Here is a 21076-nt window from a genome sequence, read left to right as displayed (position 1 = left end):
GGTCTCTTCTCCCAGGTAGCAAGTGATAGGACAAGAGAAAATGGCCTCAAGTTGGGGAGGTTTAGATCAGATATTAGGAAAAACTTCTTCATTGAAAGGTTTGTTTGGCATTGGAACTGGCTACCGAGAGAACTGTTTGAGTCACCATCCCTGGAGGTGTTATATATATGTAGATGAGGTTCCTAGGGACACAGTTTAGTACTCAAGTTAGATTAGGTTATGGTTGGACTTGATGATCCTGAGGGTGTCTTCCAACCTAAATGATTCTATGATTCTATGATTCACCCCTGCAATAAGTGAAATAAAAATCTGCTACTTCCATGAATACAGAACTTCATAATTTGTACATTTTAAAAATCTGCTACTTCCACGAATGCAGAACTTCATAATTTGTAAATTTTCTCTTTCAAACAAAAAGTCTGGAGGGAAGAGGAGAGAAGAAAGATTTTGCAGTAGTATTTGCCATCCATTTTCCACATAGGAACGCTTCCTCTAACACAGCAAGTTTCACAGTACTCTGTGTTTCAGGGATGGTACTTTTTGCACTTAATTGCAGCAAGAGCATTTTAAAGCAAACCGTGGTCTCTTGATGTTACTACAATATTAAGGTTTAATGCAATATAAGAGCCGTAGATAATAATACACCATATAGATATTAGTTCCCACTTTTCCCTTATCAAGAGAGGAGTATAGAATCTATATGTATATGTGCTAAATTCTGAAGCTCATGCCTCTACTTGCCCTGGTGGAGATCACTATTGCGTGCCTGAATTACTTGTGCAAAGCATTTAACCCTTGTGTTTTTCCAACTTATGTCTATCACAGAGAATAATACAGTTAAACTAATTTCTTAATTCTTATTGCTATCTTCATTAGTGACTGTGTTTTTACATTAAATCTCATTTAAAAGACTCTTGTGCTCCCTTCTGTAGCCTCTCTGCGGATAATGGCAAAAACCTTCCAGGCTACTCCTTCCATGTTATTTTTGTATACCTCCTATAAGCACATGCACGCTACTTCAAAGAGAAGGTACCTAAGGTACGATGACATTAGAGATTCTTTTCTCTCTGGGCTGATTAAAACTCGCAAATAATAGAGTGAAGCTGAGAGGAAAGTTTTGATTATGGTTGGTTACAATTTTGTTGGAGAAGCCTCAGCAAGAGTTGTAAGGCCTTTAGTTTTTGTACTACCCAATGCTCTTTTCTAGAAGGAAACTACCTAAAAAATCCCTCAACATTGCTCCCAAGACACAGCATAAACCTTGCTCTATCTGTTCACATATGTGACAAGAACTCAGCTGAATTCTTCCACTATATGATTTCAAGTTCCTGAATAGACAATTTCAAAGACAAATTCAGACAATTTCAAAGAGATCTTCTCCTATTTTTAGAGTATTTTTCTGACATACAACACTGTCATTTCTGCTTTTGGATGACCATTGATCACGGAAATGTTACAGAGCACCGACAGAAGCATGCCTTCTCTCACACAAACACTGAATGATTGCTATACCATAGCTGTGCTACAAAGATGGGAACTTGTTGCAGTAGCTCACAACCACGACAATAAGCAAATCAATTCAGCCAGAATAAAAATGTAGGTAATCACTTTGCTTCATAAGTAAAGAAAACTGACAGCAGCAAACGTGAACACATTTCCAAAAATCTGAGTCTCTGAAACATTCATCTTCGCTTTTAAGCTTTCAAGATAAAGATAAAATTATTTTTAATTGTGTGTGCTTTACAGTTGACACCAGTTATTGTTGACTATTTTATGTCATCTTAAGCATACCTCTATTGTGAATCATCTCTTTATTACTGATACTTGCTGTTAAAAGCTAGTGTCTTCTGATTTCCCATAGATGTGTAAGCCTGCCTAGAATCAATTATGCTGTCAGAAGCGTAAAATTGGCAAGCAGTGTAAATAGGCAAAAGATCCACCCACAGACAAGTGCAGGGAGGAAAACATACAGATGTGCCAGAGCAAGATATTTTTTTAACTAACAGACATTTGAAAAGAAAAAAACAATAAGTTCCACATTGTATTTTGATTGCTATGTATCACAGTACTTGTAATATATTGTCAAGAAATCATTGATATTAAAGCTCATGATTAGATGCTGACAGTAAATAACTGTATTTGATTTTAATGATAGAAAATATGGTCTGCTACCTTAAAGAGGTATCAATTATGTTTTATAAATGGTCAGTTAGGCTATTTACCTATGCAATTCAGCTGGAAGTTTCAGATGATATCAGAAATCTTGATGCACTTATTGGGGGTAAATTTTATCTATATTTTTCTGATAAAAGGTACATGGTAATACAGAATGCATACTAAAATTTCATGCTGACAGTTACTATAGAAGATGTAAAATAATCACCCAAGCTATCTCTGTTCCTATAAAAGAACTTTATTTTTGACTTAAAGGTCCACTAAAACCAAATGTGACAACAGGCAAGAAGTCACTCTCAATTCATATTGCTCTTCTTCAAGAATGGAATACTTATTGATATATTTCATAGAGTCAGCCTATTGTTCTCCTGAAATTTCTGGAAAAGATATGAGTGCAGAGATGAGATGGAGTAATAGCAAATAAGGGAGGGATAAAATAACTGTTTTTTAAAAAGTCTATAAAAGCTTAATACTTTCAGCTAAACAAAATCCCCATGAACATTAGAATTCCTGACAGCTGCAAAAACAAGAATCTACAATGGCAGCAGCCAGTACTATACAACACTGAACCATGTAATTTACATCTTAGTGAAATTAAACATAGTATAATGGCTTAGCTTCCAGGCAACAATACTATTAAATTTGCTGTAGCAGATTATGACATCATCTGAAACCCCAGGATACACTTTCAAGCCAGCTATTATGTTTGTAATATGTACTGCTTTTCTGCTTAGTTTTTCATTTAATTCATTGCAAGGATTATATTTTTCAATGGCTGCACATGCCGTCCAACACAATGGATCTAAAATATCTGTTAGTCAAAGTAATGTCACTTAGGGAACAGAAGTAGTGTTATTGTAGGGGGAAAGCATTCAGAGGTCAGTAAATGACTTGATAGCACTCAAACAGTACTTGTTACACTGGTAATAAATACTCTCCTAACTTTTCTTACCCAAAATATATTTAATTTCATATGTTACACACTTTGCCAACATGTGCTTCTGAAATTCCTATGCTTTTAAATTCTTACTAGTGTAAGATTGCTTAAGATGCAAGTGAAAGGATGGGTTTTCTTTCCTGACAGCAGCACCACAGTCTCACCTAGGAGGTTTTCTTGTGATTAAGGCACCACCAGTAATGCCCCACCTGGTCACGGAATCATAGAATAATTTCAGTTAGAAGAGACCCTCAGGATCATTGGGTCCAACCATAACCTAACCTAACTCTAGCACTAAACCAGGTCTCTAAGAAACTCGACGGAACATCTTTAAAACACCTCCAGTGGTGCTCCCAAGACTAGTGAGGCATCTTACAGCTCTCGCAGCTGCCACCATTATCCAAGTAACTGCAGCTGATGCATCCACTCTTATTCTATGACTTTTTTCACCACCTAAATACAGTTTCTGCATAGACAGAAATGTTTCTAAAGAGAAACAGCACATGACTCAGAAGAGATGAGACAGTACCAATCACAACAGGAAAACTTCCCATGAAATTTTTTTCTCTCATCTCAATAAAAACCAAAGCTAAACAAAAGCTACACATGTAAATTCAGGGTTGAATGTGGAATTTACTACTGTTCTATCTTTGTCATTGGTTCTTCTGTGATGGTACTAAAGTCCTAGTTCCTAAATTATATAATAATAATAAATAAAGAAATACAAACACCCCACACCAGTAACACTAATAGAAAAATCTAAATCTGTCCAAGAATGAGAAAAAATAGTTGCATTAGCTTAGTGTACTGCAGGACCAGTAATGCCTTTGTAGCCTATTGCATAAGCAGAGAACTAGTCATTAAAAATTTGTTTATTAGAAGAGAAAAAAACCACATCTATGAGAGACTGATGGGTAGCTTACTGTTCCTGTTATTGTCCACAAAGTTGCTTTTAACCAGGCTTAAGAAAGGCATTACAGAGGTAGATAGGCATAAACAGCGAAACTGATGGTCATAACCAAAGCCGAAAAGACATGATCCTTTTTACCCTTGACTGCTTCCTTTTCTACCTCCCTCACTGCAAGCAGTACAACACACCGCTGACTCATCTTGCTAATTGTCTGATATTTTTCCTCTTATTCCGTTTATTCTTTCATAGGCATTGGCATTGAAACTGATGTTTACAAAAGCGAGTGAGTTGATTAATAGGTATTTTATACATCTGGTATTTCCTCATAAAAGAGGTAAACTTATTTCAATTATCTTACCACCAACAAGGATGCAATCTGTTCACAATGGTTGTTTACGAATGGCTGCTTTGGGTAATGGCTGTTTTCTTAGCATGGGAAATGAAATATAATATTATTAAACAGAGATATGCAGAATGGTGTGTCAACTTATCCATCTTCCTGATGTTTATAGGCTTAATTTTTTATAATGTTTATTTTATTTTATGGGACCAAAAGTTAAAGTATCACTTATTTGAGAGGATCTAATTTCTTTTATTTTTGTTTTAATGTCCTTGAATATTAACATCCAGAAATTCATGTGCAATCAATGCAGAAAACCTGTGGTAGGTACTCTATTAATTCTATTTAGACAAAAATGTTGTAATGAGAGAGATAATGAACCAAGGAGGTTTTTTGGTTGTTGTTTTTTTTTTTTTTAGGTGAGGTATGGAAGTTTTTACCCACAATTCTAAGGTGTTCTTGTTTCATTGTTTTGTTTTAAGTAGCTACCTGTAAAATGTCTTAAAATGATTCTTGATAATCTCAAAACAAAATCAAAATGCAGTGTAGGTGTGAAAGTGGAAAGTGTATGTTTAAGACTGTATGGATGAAGGGGAAAATGTGAGTATTGTGAGAATTTTACACATAATTAAATGTATGTTAGATTAATACCTCAAATCATGGCAGTACAAATTCAGCCTGCCAGAACTAATTAAAGCACAGCTATTTGTTTTTGGACACAGGAACTATTTTCAAACTTACCTATCACAGTATATTTTTCAGTTTCCGTAAACAATATTTTAAATGCTTAGTATAGTAGAACACTTTAGTAAACCACTTATACATTTTTCTCTTTCAGATACTCAGATATTTAAATCTATCATACACAGACTTGAATTTCTATTGAAATAATTTGAGGGAAAATCAAAGCATACTTCTTCAAATCATTAGTGGGTACTGAAAAGGTAAGCTCTTATAAAATTTTTTAAGAGCTTTAAACACTGAAGTTTTTAACAGATAATATCTCAGAAGGAAGACAGACATACAGTTTCCAACTTTCTGTCTGCAATACATACACCAGTTCTGTTAAGTGAACTATTTAAGAGGGAATGCTTCACTTATCTCTTTCTCTTCTCCTTCCAGAAGACATATGTTGAGTTGTTTGGTGTTTACCATCATGCATTTTCAACAGCTTAGTATGAAAACCTTGCCTACTAATACTCATAACTCCTCGGATCAGTTGGCAGATTTGACCTGCACTGTGAAGAAACTATAAGTCTTTCTGGTAAATGTGGTGGTAGTTCTGCAGCTGTTTGGACACAATCTGCTTCCCCCGTGCATGGTCATTCTTTCATTACTTAGTTCTAGCTTCCCAGCAGCAGCTTAATATAGAGCAATAGCTGAAGATATGTCATAGGGGACTACAATTCTGGTTACCTGAGATTAAATAATATGAGGCAAACTTTTTTTTTTAAAGAAAAAAAAACTGAAATCACTACTTTTAAAATTAGGTCACTCTAAATGTTCCACATTACTCTGAATTTTGCCTGTGGAGACCTTAATTGTGGCTCCAGTCCTCCAACTGAATCTTTGTATTTGTAACCTGGCAGTTTCATGAAGTTGTACTGACTTCACTAATGTTTATCTGAACTCCTCTGACTTCAGCTGCAAAAGCTACCTAAAGTTATATATCTTTGCCTATTGGATAAGGCTGAGTACTTTTGACTCTGGTTTTTTACATGAAATTAATGAGATTTTAGTCTCTACAGCATAGCCAAAGATGCTGGAAGACCGAATTGAATTCATTAAACTTTTTGGGGGAAACAATTTAATGAAGAAAAATACTAATTAGATTATTAAAATCTAGATTGAAATTAGTAGTTAAAAAGACAGTTGCTATGCAACCAAAAAGGTTTTTGTGACACAGTGCAAAAATATGTTTGTTAAGTATGCTGGTATTTTGCTTTGACCTTTTTCAGTCACACACCTGACCAGAATGTCTGTAAATGTATTTTTGAGAATGAGAACATCAAAGATACCTGCAGGATTAAGAAAAAAAAATGGTATTTGAAACAGTTAATGACTTTTATTATGTTTAAAAGGTTAAGGGTAAGGAATTAATGAGATAAAAATGAATACATGTATATATATATAATTATGTATATAATTTATGTGCTGATGTTTCATTATCTCTAGTGGATTAATTCCTATCCCAAACACAGATCCTGATCCTATAAGACATGGCAATATTAATTTTTCATAATGTAAGGTGTGACCTAAACCTAACATTTCCTGGAAGTCTTAAATAACAATAAAATCCCTTACTTGTAACAGAAACTTAAGCAGCTGTTGTTCATAACAGCTAGAGGAGGCTTTTACTTATCCTGAAATCCCTGGAAGGAACTTTCATTTTACCTGGAATACCTAGACCAAGATGCGGGTTGTTTTCTGTTAGAATTTCCACTGTTACATATTGTTACATTTCTGATGTTACATTGTTATATTTCTGATGTGATCAACTGATACTACAAAATGGTAGAGAAGACATCAATATGGTGATCAACAGTAACACAGAAAGAATTCTCTTAGGGCACATTTCTATGAAGAGACGTGAATTATGACCAACATATTTGCATAGTGCTCCCACATATTCCCCGCAGTCAGTGAACACAAAAATTCCTCTGTCTGCTTTGGACTGTGCTGTGCAAATGAAAGGTTTTCTGGACCTGAAGGTCTCTGGTCAGTGATAAAGTCTTTTATTTCATGGGGTTCATTACTGGCAGTATATCCTGGTTTTGTTAAAAACAAGACTAATGTCTTTTTCAGTGAATTTTCCTTTCAGCTAAGTTCTTCTAACTGTACTTTTCTGAATTTGGCTATATGTTTTGGCAGAAAGGAGCTGATAACATAACAATGGAATGCAATATACTGATAAAAATGCATATCCCGTGAGTGAGAGGGGCATATCTGCAAGGAGGGGTGAACAGAATAGGTGGCTTAAATTAATCAACTAAGTATTCCATCCCATCCACGTCATACACCCTGTAAAAGTGGGTGATCATGAGGGTCTCACTCTGACTATGGCCAGCATCTGAAGAGGACACTGCCTGTTGTCCCTGTGATCTGAGGCCTGGTTCTAGACCCTGAATCTAGTTCAGGTTTTCTGCGGAGTCCAGCCCAGGACTTCTGGGTGCCTGCCCTGCAGCTGCTGGAGGAGCCAGCTCTGTTGCTGGGCAATACTGAGCTGTGTCGGGAAATTCAAGATTGGTTTTGTATATTTTGTATTATTTTTTCTACTTCATTAGTAGCATTAGTAAAGCATTTTTAACTTTCTTCCAACTTGCAAGTCTCTCTCTCTTATCCTCCTATCACCTTTTCCTTGGTGGGGAAGGCTGGGGATGGTATGGGGAGAGGGTTAACAGAGCATCTGCCATGGTTTATTGTCACTATTAATTAAATGGTGACACAGTATGACCAACTTGAACTCCATTTTATTTAATTCCCATTAGTCCTGCATTTAAATCACAAAATACTAAATACACTTTCTCCAATAGAGTTGCCCTTCTACTGATATCAGGACAGAAAAATTATAGGAAACTTGAACTGGTTCTAACCATTGCTGAATCACCACTATCACCCTTTATCCAGAAGTAAAAGGCTTGCTTTCTTGTAAATCCTACTCTCTGGATGGATGTTTGTTTCCTGTTCTTTGAATTTCCAGTGAGAATAGGAACAACAGTGATTCTTAACCAGAATGGAAGTTTTTCAGATATGTAGTCCTACAGACGCTTAATTTGCCCTTTTCTTCCTATTTCTTATGACTTCTTTCATTTCCAGATTTGAATTTATTTAATTTATATTTTCCAGCTAGCTGCTCTTCACACAACCACTCAGAATAGGCCCTAAAGCCTCTTTTAAGCTGCTAGAGCAGAGGAACTATGAGATCGAATGCCAAAGTCTATCAATAAGGTGGAGAGCTTCCTAAAAGGGGCCTAAAAGGAGGTTCACTTGTTGTTGGACATATCACTCTGTAAGGAACAGAGTGGAAAGTCATGTAAGCATCTATGCATGGTTACCCTTGTGTGGAAGGAATTAAGAACAAGTTTTGTCTTTTTTCTTTCCAGACATACAGAGATAAACACCGCTACAAGGATTTCATTGTTTAGTAGTACATTGTAAAGATATCACTTGTGATTTAAAATTACTTTTGCTTGTGGCCTTTTGAATGAAATGTAGAATGCATCTTTATTAGATAATATGGAATTAATTTCCTGTAGAACAGTCTATGCTCTAAAGAAAATACTGTAGATTCTGTCTATATATGAAATAATATCAGGTACACAGCTCTACTAAAATAGAGGCAGAAAGTATTTTAGCGGATCACTCTCATGCCAGAGAAAATGGTAGCTGTTAGTGTCAAGAAAAGCAGCAGTATATATTGTGTTTTTCAAGAAAGAAATTATGATAGTCCACAAAAATAACCCTTCGGCTATGAAACAGTAAAATTGTAAAATATATGTCTCATATTCTAACAACAAAAATGTAAGAACTGGGGGATGATGATAGAAATGAGACCAAAATTACATTAAGTACAAAAAATTTACAGAATAATGAAAAAATAATCTTTAGTCCACAGGGATGCAAAAGTATAGCTTATCTAAGTGTCCCTGGCTATCTCTGTCTACTGTTTACATCCAAAATTGAGGTTATTTTAGTATACTGTCTGTCTAAAACATTTGTCAGATTAGAGAACATAACACAGATTATAATTTTTCTACAAAGACAAACACACATCCTGAAGACCTGTTTCAAGATCCCCAAGTCAAGTTAAATATTATGAATATTCTTTAACTTTTAATTAAATGAGTTATTGATAAAGTAAGATTTACTTTATACAAATACAGTGCCGTAAATTATTGCAAAAACACTGAAGTTAAAAATTTATTTTTGAAATGAAATTTTTAAAAAACTATTATTTTTCTTTTCTACAGACATTTTCACTGCAACAATTGAGCTTCTTGACACTAAAATATGGCAGTTAATGGGTGTTTCCAATTTTGAAAATGAGACATAAATACAACCCTTATGCTGACTTTTACTTGTGTGCCCTGGTATACTCAGTTTTATCACATATATACGTATAGATAAAGCAGTTTTAGAACTGTCATTAATCAGAAGTCCTTTCTTCCCTCTACTTCAGTTCGAAAAAAATGACAGAGCTCTGGAAAGACAAAAGAGTGTGTTCCACTGCCCAACGAAGTTAGAACTCACTAAAAATGTTCTGTTTTCGTGGGCTCCAAATCATGCTCAAATATAGATTACAGGAATTATTTCCAAGCTTGGTAACTCAGGTGTGTGTTTTATATGAACATTTTAACCAACACACAACTGACATGAAGAATCCACAATATTTGCCTATATTGTGGAAAAGAGATTTTGTTCTGATTGTAAACATTCACTGTGAACTACCATAGTGTAACTGTTAGATACAAATTACAAGAAGAATCACAATATCAAACTTTAATGCTTTTGGCTTTGAGTACACTAGTTGAATTATCCATTAATAAAATGAGTTTCCTACCTCAACTTTGTGAATTCCAGCTCCTGTTAGAAAAGAGAGAAAGAAAAGTATTTTCAGAGAAGTAAGCAGAAAGGAAGATATTTGAATTTGCTCAGCAAATATTTCACAGAAAACAAGTCCACAACTTTGCTAAGATGAAAAATTACATCAACTGAAAATTTCCAATTTTATAAACATTAAGTAAAGAAATACTTTTTTTTTTTTTTCTGTATGTAGTCTTCAGCTGTAAGAAGTTTGCAATTTATTAAAATATTTTTTATGACACCTAAGTACATAAAGTGAGGTATATTTATTTTCCATAGTTGTGAATAAGAGCTAGGGTAATCTGTCATCTGATTTGCAGATGAACAAAGAAATGAAAATAACAAAAAAAACCACCAAAACATGAAAATTGTAGTTCAAACATACTTCTGAAATGTCAGTTCCGTGAAGTTCTATCCCTGTCTTTAAAACAAAGTTGGGAGCAAAGGTCAGGAAAGACAAACTAGAAAAGACATTTTTAATAAAATATTTGTAGAGGTGAATTTTATTTTACTACAAACCACAAACAATTGAAAGAGATTTCCAAAACAATTTAAATTTGGTTTGTCCTTGCAAATTTCATGAGCCATGTGGCACACAAACCACAATCTTTACTTTTTCTATAAGAAACTTACTCACTCATTTTTAGCTACCTCCTTGGAAGACAAACGAAAAAAACTTGAAAGAAAAGGGGAAATTCTGAACAACACAAAAAAAAGTTCATGGAAAGTAGGATTTAAACCCTTCCCTACTTTTTGATGGTCCTGAACACTACCAATACCAGAATATTCATATCCAATTGCATCCTTAAAACTTTCTAAATTAGTTTGTCCATGAAACTACATTCCTCTGGGATACTATAGTTCTCTGAAGATTGAGAGTTTATTTAAATCTTTTTATGAAGTTTATTTTCAGATGATAAACTTCTGCAAATAGAACACTTGATTTCATATATTTTAAAAGAGAATGAGAATACAAAGAAAACAGAATTGCATAATAGATGGCTGCAGCTGTTAGTAAATGGCCAGATAAAATCTCTACAGAGGAGAAAAAACACATGTTATCTGGACTACAGTATTTTTTTTTTTAATTTTATAATCTATCAATTGCTTATATTTGACAGCTTATTCAAATCTATATTTTGGACTCTAATCTGCAACAGATGATAATTTTATTTTCTGTAAGACAACACCCTACAGAAATAGCCTTCAGAAGTTTCAGCGTTCTTCAGAAAGCCACCTCATGTTCACATTAAACAAACTAGATAGTCGTTTTTCCTATTAACACTTCTGCAGGAGATCAATTAAAAAAAAAAAAAAAAAAAGAACACTTTCTTAGTAACCTCTTGCTTACTGCTGACTCAATGTAACTAAAGGTGCAATAATGCCAGAAAAATTCTCAAAAACTCAGCAAAAGAGCAAATTTGTGGAATTAGAATGTCATATTTTTGATGAAACCTGAAGTAATCTTTTCATCTTTAAAACTTAATCTTGTCACTTTTACTCAAATTGTTGTATTCCCCTTATAAAAATAACTCTCCAGAGTATTTTCTGAGTCTTTAGGATACATATGCATCTACTTTTCTAGAAAGGCATCTCATAGTTTTGAAAAACATTCCTTTCTCATGAGTCTGAGAAGGTAGGTTTGATGGTGGAGTAGAAGGGCAAAAAAGTGATACAAAATCCTGAAGAAGACTTTACTAATTTCGGAATAACTTTCTTTGCCGTGTTCTTCTACTCCTGTTTCAAATTCTAATTACAGGCTTTGTACTTTTTTTTTTTTTTTTTTTTTTTTTTTTTTTTAATGCTGGTAAGATATTTTTCATTACTTTGAACTTCAGAATGTTTCAGTTTATGGGCTTTTTTCATCCTTATATCCATAGCCAGTGGCAGTCAATATTGCAAAACTAATTTGACAGAACATATCAGGCACACCATGTAGAGTATAATTCAGTGAGGAATCTGGATCACAACACAACAGCTAGAAACAATTTAGGAGAAATTACCACCAAAGAAGAAAAGAGATCATCTTTTTTGACAGCATCCTGTGTCCTGACCCCACTAATTCCTGCGTAACAGAATAATAATGGGGTTCCAAAACCAATGCTGATGAGAGGAAAAAAATGCCTAAAAAGATCCAAAATAAAGTCAGTACTATAGCCCCTGGTAGGGTGACATATAATGGAGACCTCTTGGCAATGACACTCATCAGGTGTCATAGGTTTCGTACTAGATACTATGGGAAGACAGGATCATTTTCTGTGTATTGTTATGCAGGAAGAATTACAGTCACTGAAACATCAAGTAGAGAGACAAGTACCACATTCAAATATTTCTTCTGGTATGTAAACGTATCAAGCTACCATGAGTGAAACTCCTCTCAACAAGTCAGGGCTCTTTCCCTCCTATCTTCTCTCTCCACATATTCTTGACTTAGCCTACGTAGACCAGGCCTTACATTTATTTATATCTGTACGTATTTATGTATTTATGTAGCTATTTATTTATTTTTATATATATATAAATATATATATTAAAATATTTGTTTATTTATTTATTTTTTAGCAGAACTACACTTCCTGCTAACTCAGATCACCCACAAAACCACAGACAGAAAACCACAGAAGTAAGGCTTCATTTCAAGTGAATACTTGTTTCTTTAAATTTCTCATACACGCAGTATCTGTCTCTTCCCCAATGTTGTGCCATTCTAACTATTCATAGAACTTTTGTTCTGGTTATTACGTCAGTGAAATAACTTCAGAAGAAAACTTACCTTTCCAGGCCCTTCCAGGCAGAATTTTAATACAGTACTCACTCTGTTATTGTAATATTGACTATAAGAGCTTAATTGCCAACAAGATTGGATTAAGATTCTGGAGATTTTTTTTTTTAAGACTGAAATTATATGGGGTTTTAAATTTTCTAGTTAATGAGGACTTGGATGATTGCATATTGCATGCTGCTTGCCTTCAGTTCAATACTTGGATCACAAAACTAGCTCTGGTTAATGCAGTCTGGAGTTATGAAACAATGTAAATTCTGTGATTAACTAAGGAGCTATAATTCCTAACTAAGTAGCCTTTGGGCTACTGGTTCTGCACTGTCACCTTGTACCCATATTTGACTCCACTTCTGTAGTCTCAATTTGACTTCCTGACTTTATGCCTTCACAGTATATATGTTTTTGTGACCCTTAATTATCACAAATCCAGGGAAATTTCAATAAGTAAACGTGTTTAGCCATATTCATTCTACACAAGAAATAAATTAACTGGGATAATTACTCTCTCACTATTTCTCTTCAAGCAATGACAGTTTGTTTGTTTGTTTTGTTTTTCAGATTCACCATGAAAAAATAATTGCTTTACATGTTTTGCCTAGTTAATTATGACAATTTCAAAGGCTGTGTTTCTAAAATCAGTGTTTAAATTCTCAAACTTGCAAGAGAAAAAAAAAATGGGGTTAAAAATTCAGTCAGTTCAGTCAGTGAAAAAGAACAAAGAACTCTTAGGTGCTGAAATGTCAAAGTAAAATCAGGAATCAGAAAGATGCTTGGTTTTCTTATACAAAGGAACTAGAACTCTCAGCTGACCTTATTTTTATTCTTGATGTTTGTACCAAAGTTCATTGCTATAAAATTTAACTGGTGCCTTCTACTTTGATTACACTATGCCAAAGTAGAAGAGAACAGAAACCCAAAAGTTGTGATAAACATTAATTCGCCATATATTTCTAAAGTTCACACCTTTACCTCTCTACAGTGTATAACTGTGGTCACATGTATTTAAATTATGTTAAAGCTGTATGAAAACCAGTTATGCACCGAGGAGAGTTATTAAGATGGTCAGAAGAGCTCACAGGGTGCTTAAGAGGAAAATACTACCCAGCTTGTTTGATCTAGACAAGGAAAACTACAAGGAAATAACAGAGCTCCATGGAGATTCATCAGGAGGGTAAACATTAGGGACAAAGAAATTATTGAAGATCATGTACGTTATATGAAAGTATGGTTATAAACTTGCCAGTACTAAATTTCTTATGGCAAGTGTGACCTCTAAACATGCAATATCTAGAATAGCCAGAACAGATTTCTGGAATTTAGCTGGGACAAACCACTAAGTATGGATGGTTTTAAAATTACAGTCTTATCAGGGAGTTAAACTACCAATTTACTTCCCTGTACAAATATATGTACCTAAATAAACACTGCATTTAAATGGAAAAATAAGTTCAAATAAAGTTAAAATAAACATCTGAAAACCTTTACTACTTATGCTATTCATTATTTCTAGCCAAAATAAAGGATTTCTAGCCAAAGTAAAGGATAGAGAGATGACATCTGGTTTCTGGTTTTGTTTTTTAGAAAGCTTGGATGTTGCTTGCATCAACTCTTTGTAAAAACCAGTATAAAGTTTCACTTTAATAACACATTTAAAAAAAAAAATTAGAACGACTTGTCATAGCTTCAGATGCATTTAATATTATTTTTATATAATACAGAATTAAAACTGAGTTACACATAGTGCCATAAAGAGGATATGAGATCGTCAGTTATATTTGTAAAAATCAGTAATCCAAATTTATGAAGCAGCACAAATATGAAGAAGAACCTTGAAAAAGACCTTAAAAAAACTTGCAGTAGGAAATAAAGAGGAGGTACAGAGAAAAATATTACACTTGATAGTCCTTCAAGAAAAAGAGTAAAATTATGGTGATGTTATAAGACTCGCTCAAAAACCAAAAAAAACCAAAAAAAACCAGGTTTATCAGCTGGAGCTAGTATTTTAATGGTCAGTCTACCTACTTTTATGTTCTATTTACATTTACCTAGAATTTGAATAAATAATGGCAGTTGGTCAAGTTAGCCTGAATTTGTTGTTACTGAAAACTATCACCCCTCCTATTAAAAAGATAGTAATTTCCTCAGCACTCACTCTGTGTTACTGCAATGCCATATTTTCTTACAATTTCAGAATGTAGCTGCAAATTGTTTTGTAACTATAAGCAGAACTTACCTTCAATGATGGTTTATTTCTCACAAAACAAGTATATGGTGCACATATGGCCAGGTGCTGGACACAGCTGAAACAACAGCTGATACACTGAAATATCTCAAAGAATGGGAAGGGGAAACATCAAAAGAAAAAAATGACTTTGCTGTCATAGTGTGACAGTAAGTTGAAAACATGTTGGCACATAAAATATTACTATTTTATCTGAATTTCTCTCAGTTTCTAAAAAATATGATGCTGTTAGTACCCCAATGGGATCCATTCACATTAGTGTAGTTAATCGAAAATTAGCTAAGAAAAACATCCTGTGGTCTGTGAAAGCAATTATCAACTATTGCATCGTCACGACAGAAAAAAAGGTTATTACAAAGATGTGGTTTAATGAGCGTAAAAAGAGGGTGAAATGGTAATTTAGAAAAGCCAGCGTATTTCAGAGAAAGAAATAAACTTACTATCTAAAAAATTTGTAATTTTTCTTATGCATTGCAGTAAGTTCTGAGACTCATTTTAAGCATTCGTTTGTTTCTTCCCTCGTTGCAAAAGAGAATCTGTTACTTTTTAGTTTTATGGACTGTAAGATGGGTCTTGCACAAGAAAGCAAAAAAAAAATAAAATCAATGAATGAATTTTAAAGACAGCTTGGAATATGCGTGCATCACATACACAATTCAGAAAACATAGAATAGGCACATTCTCTTTTGCCAATCCTCATCTACATATACTTCATCATTTAACACTTGCTAGGCATGTACAAAGTCTGGATGGAATCATGGATGGATGTTGCTCACAGCTGAAATTCTAAGTGAAGGTTTTGCTGAAAAGTCTCTCAATCCCCATCTTCCATGAGTGACTGATGTGCAATGTGTGAATGTACATATTATCTTTCAGAGATATCAAAAGGCTTACATGGAAACTTCTTTGAGCTACCTGAGAAGCCAGTACCACAGACAACTCAGATATATATGGTGTTCGTACAGCAGACAAACAACTCAGAGTTACATTCTTTGCTGGATGTTATAGAGGTCGATGACTTCTTATGGCACAAGGATTGCTTCAGTTGTCCAAAGTAATGGCAGACAAAGCTACTCTCTGTGGAAAGGTAAAAACTTCTACACTTACTTTCAACCAAGTTTTAGTAATTTCAATGGCAGGACCTGGCCCTTTGATGCTTGGTAAAAAAGCATCACTGAAATACTCATTTTGATTTTTAACATTAAAGAAAAATATTGATTTAAAAAATAGGTAGGTAAGAAAAAAGTCTACCAAACACAGACATGGAACAACCATGGAACAGAAGCTCAACTGCATTAATATTCTTTGGCAAGACACTAAAGAGACTGAATGCAGTTTGTTCACAGATAAATTGCATGATATCTTTATATGGAACAACACTATCTTTGGTATTTTGGCTTATTTTCTTAAAAGCATTATGTTAAATAAATTCTGAGTAATACAAGCTTTTATTTACCTGAAAGGAAGGAAAATAATAATTTAGTGGTAAGTCTAGTTCTACATATTATAAAGTAGAAATCGACATATGCTTTAAAAACGCAGATTTCTGGTGGAAATTTTGTGCTACCAGGCTTTAATGAATATTTTACATTGCTTTATCACCCAACAATAAATTAAAAATTAAAGTGAATGTAATGCTAATGTTTAAGTAAAGGACAAAATAAATACTTTGTATAAAATGTAAAGATAAGTGTAAATGCACCACTTAATTTTAAGTAATTGATGAATTATAAGTATGGTATGTCAGATCTCTATGTATCTCTTCCTTACTAAGCAATGCATATTTTTTGGACATACATTTCATCTTAGAACACCTAAAATTTCATAGCAAATGATAAGACTGCTTTTTTTTATTTGAGCATAAATGAATTTATATTCCAGCTAATATTTTCTTGGCCCTTTGTATGGAAAGTAGAGCAAAAACTTGTGCACAATATTTTTCAGAAGAGTTAGAAAGCAGCATAGAATGTTTTTGCTTTGACTGTCAGAGTATCAATCAGTTCCTCAAGTCCTGCTCAACAAAAGGGACAATAATTTTACATGTGTTTTCAGGGAGACCTAGATTTATTAAACTGAGTGATGATGCAGTTACATATCTCACCTGGAGAAGGAGAACCTTCCATAACTTTAAAGTGTAATTTCAGGATGTGTATCAGTTTTACGTCCCTTCATATTGTTGGTTTGAATTGTGACATATAATGCTTATGTACATATTGATAATGCAGAAATGGGTATGGCAAAACAACATCAGAATTTAACAGTGAGCCAAAACACATCTAGATGTTTATTTGAGATCCTCTTACTGTTTTCCATCATTTTGATATCCCTGAAAATTCTTTTGAGAGAAGTAAACTAAAATTGGAAAGACTGAAGAGCTTATTCTATAAAAACCACTTCCATTTCACCTTCGCAGATTTTCTTGCTGAAATGAGTAGACATGATTTTACAAGTTTAAGTGAGTAATGAAGAAATTACTACATAGACAACAGCAGCAATGAGGCCAGGATAGAAACGCTTTAAGCTGCTCAAGCACAGATATTTTTTGTTTGAGCAAGTTGTACATATAGTAGAAAAACAGGTTCAAAACTCATTGCATAACACAATGAACAGCATGCCCCCTTTTTCTGAGCTGGTATGTGTTTCATGCACAGTACTCAAAGTCACCATTTTCCTGAGAAGTACTGCTAAGGATGACAAGATGACTGTGCTACTATTGAATGTTGATGCTGGTATCTGTCAGTAGTAAGTATTTAAAATTTTATTTTCGTCACCTTTTTTCTTTACTCAAATGGGAAAATTCTTCATTGCAAGAAAAATAACTCCTTGACAGCTGTTAACGTGAAAGGTTTATCTTAATGAGTGTCAACACCAATTCATAATGGAGGTGACTCTGTGAGAAAATATAATGAAGATTTCTGTCATAGAATGATTTTGATTTTCTCTTATGATCTTCAGGATTTCAGGAATAAAACATTCTCTCGATGAATCTCTTGCATCATCAAAATTCAGGCTAGATTTATTTCCTTCAGAAGAATAAATCGTGGCTCTGATGTACATAAGAAGACATTTTATTACAATATTCCTAAAAATAATGAACATTTTCTTTGAAAGATGTGCAATCTATTCAGCTTACCATTTTGAAACATCTGGTTTATTCATGTCTTTAAGGACTACACATATTTTTGGTTTGAGAACTTGCACAAAAATTATATGTAATCATTATATGCAAGTGCAGGACAGAATATAAACAATGATCAGCTTCGGCAGTAGTTCTGGTTACTGTGTAGTAATACGGTGTCATACCTTTAATAAGGTATTTTAAATATGACCGCTGAAGAAGTTTTCTATATTTAAATTAAAAATGGGCTCCAAATGGATCACAGAAATCATAGATTCATGATTGGATGAGACCATCAAGATCTTTGAGTCCGTCTGTTAACCTAATACTGGCACTAAACCATGTCACTGAGAACCTCATCGACATGTCTTTCAGACACCTCCAGGAATGGTGACTCAACCACTTCCCTGGGCAGCCTGTTCCAATGCCCAACTTTCCACGATATCCAATCTAAACCTTCCCTGGTACCACTTGGTATCCTTTTCTCCTCTCACTTGCTATTTTGGAGAAGAGACCAACATCCTCCATGGTACAACCTCCTTTCAGGTAGTTGTAGACAGCAATAAGGTCTCCCCTCAGCCTCCTTTTCTCAAGACTGAACAGCCTCAGTTCCTTCAACCACTCCTCGTAAAACTTGTGCTCCAGACTCTTCACCAGCTTCATTGCTCTTCTCTGAACTCTCTCCAGTACATCGATGTCTTTCCTGCAGTGAATAGCCCAAAACTGAACAAAGTATTGAAGGTGTGGCCACACCAGCACTGAGTACAGGGACATGATCACTTCTCCAGTCCTGCTGGCCACACTATTCTTGACACAAGCTAGGATGCTGTTGGCCTTTCTGGCTACCTGGGTACACTGCTGGCTCATGTTCATCTGCCTGTTGATCAACACCCCCAGGTCTTTTTCTGCCAAGCAGCTTTCCAGCCACTCTTCCCCGAGCCTGTAACATTGCCTGGGACTGTTTTGACCCAAGTGCAGGACCCAGCACTTGGCCTTGCTGAACCTCATACAACTGGCCTCAGCTTAATGATCCAGCTGGTCCAGATCCCTCTGTAGAGCCTTCCCACCCTCAAGCAGATCAACAGTCCCACCCAATGTGGTGTCTGCAAACTTACTGAGAATGCATTTGATCCCCTCATCCAAATTGATAAAGAGATTAAACAGAACTGTCCCCAGTACTGAGCCCTGGGGAACACCACCCATGGCTGGTTGACAACCATATTTAACTCCATTGACCGCAACATATTGGGCCCAACCATCCAGCCAGTTCTTTACTGCATAATGCATAACCGCATGTGAAGTGCATAACTGGGTGAAAATTGGTAATCTCTATGTTCTGAAAGACTTGTTTCTCTTTTTAAACCCAGACAGGGTTTTAAAGTCCTTGAAGACTGGTCTGGAAGTGAAGAAAAACATGTAGAAATATTTTCCAGTCTTTAACTCATGTGTGTTGGTATGAAATGATATGACACATCAATAATAAAAATATTACCCAATTTTAAAGAGATTCTAACCAAGCACTTGATCAAATGTCCATTAAGCTAAAAGGGAATTTTTCTTCAGCGAATTCGATCAGCTACACAAACATTCAGAAACTACTTGTATTTCATTATTTTGCCCAAGTATTTCTGCATGCCTCACTTCTGACACTATGAGACTTACTTTTAATTGCAACTGAAAGAGATAATCAGCGCATAGGCTGAATTGATAGCATAGGCTTTACCAAGCACAGACAAAGCATTTTTCCTAGTCACTTCATATGCAAATCAAATAAGAAACTGTAAAAAGTGTCCCATGTTTGACAGTATTACAAATAATCAAATCATAAAATATGTCTAACAGCTTTTAATCTACTTCAAAAGGGCTTGGAGAATATGCTAAAGGGGAAAAAAAAAAAAAGTGATTTGCTATTCGTTTTTTCACAGTCATAACACCAGGGTGAACACTTTATTGGTTTTGATGGCAAGCAGGATGAGGATTTCATAGGAAGCATATATTCTCTAAGCCTAGATGAATTATGGATATTTAGAAACATACTGATTGGCTACAGATGTTTTATGGCTTCTTGAAGTCTAGGAAATGGCACCAGAGCATTGACATTTTGAAATAAACAAAAAATTCTGAAAATTTGGTAGAGTGAAGAACTTAAGATGGCATTACTTAGAAAAAAAATATGAGGTAAATCAGAACATCACAGACAAATACTTTTGCCATTAGAGGAGACTTCAGCTCATGGTATTCAAAACTGCTGACTGTACAACAAACTTAAAGATTGCAATCTTAGTTCCATTGAAGTAAACGAGAATTTTGCCACTGAATTTGCTGGGGGCATGTTTTCACTACAAGTCTATGTAACATGATGATACTTTAGAATAAGAGTTGCAATGTTAAAGAAAATATTTTATTGTCTTATGACATTAATAATATCTTAGTGACATGATGTGTCTGAGATTATTGAATTACTTCATGTAATGCTGAAATCTTGCTGATGCAGAGATAATAGTGAAGTCTGGATGTGCATCTGGTTTAAAATTTTCCTTCTTTCTCTCCACCTATCCCCTTCACCCACTCCCCCTCACTTTTTTTTTTTCGTTTTTAATTTTCACTTGAAAAAATACTTTGAATGTTTAGATATCCTATTATGTAGCTGTTGAATTTCAGGAATGATAATAATATTTTCCATAATAATGAAACACTAGTTTTATAAACTTTTGGTAGAGAGGTAGTTTTTCTGTAGTTATTTTATAGCCCTCTTTCTGGTTATTATACTTTCAGCAAAGTTCGGTACAGCATCTGAGCCTCTGAGGAGGATCTTGAATCAGAATTGATCATATATTTTTAGAGTTAAAAAGATAAGTTCCTCCTCTCCTCTCCTCTCCTCTCCTCTCCTCTCCTCTCCTCTCCTCTCCTCTCCTCTCCTCTCCTCTCCTCTCCTCTCCTCTCCTCTCCTCGCCTCGCCTCGCCTCGCCTCGCCTCGCCTCGCCTCGCC

The 21076-nt window shown here is 34.7% G+C and overlaps 1 protein-coding gene across 30 annotated transcripts in view; it reads right to left on the bottom strand.

Annotated features, from left to right (window-relative positions):
* The window catches only part of PTPRD (protein tyrosine phosphatase receptor type D), a 1234877-nt gene that overhangs the window by 536963 nt on the left and 676838 nt on the right, over positions 1–21076 (bottom strand). For all 30 annotated transcript variants that reach the window (XM_071802225.1, XM_071802223.1, XM_071802231.1 and 27 more), the window contains one exon: positions 9923–9945. The gene's annotated coding sequence lies outside the window, so the exon portion shown is untranslated. The remainder of the gene's footprint in view (positions 1–9922; positions 9946–21076) is intronic.

This window comes from Patagioenas fasciata, chromosome Z (genome assembly GCF_037038585.1).
Source record: "Patagioenas fasciata isolate bPatFas1 chromosome Z, bPatFas1.hap1, whole genome shotgun sequence".
Taxonomy (NCBI): domain Eukaryota; kingdom Metazoa; phylum Chordata; class Aves; order Columbiformes; family Columbidae; genus Patagioenas; species Patagioenas fasciata.
Note: the sequence above shows the minus strand (reverse complement) of the source record. Positions and strands in the feature narration are given on the sequence as shown.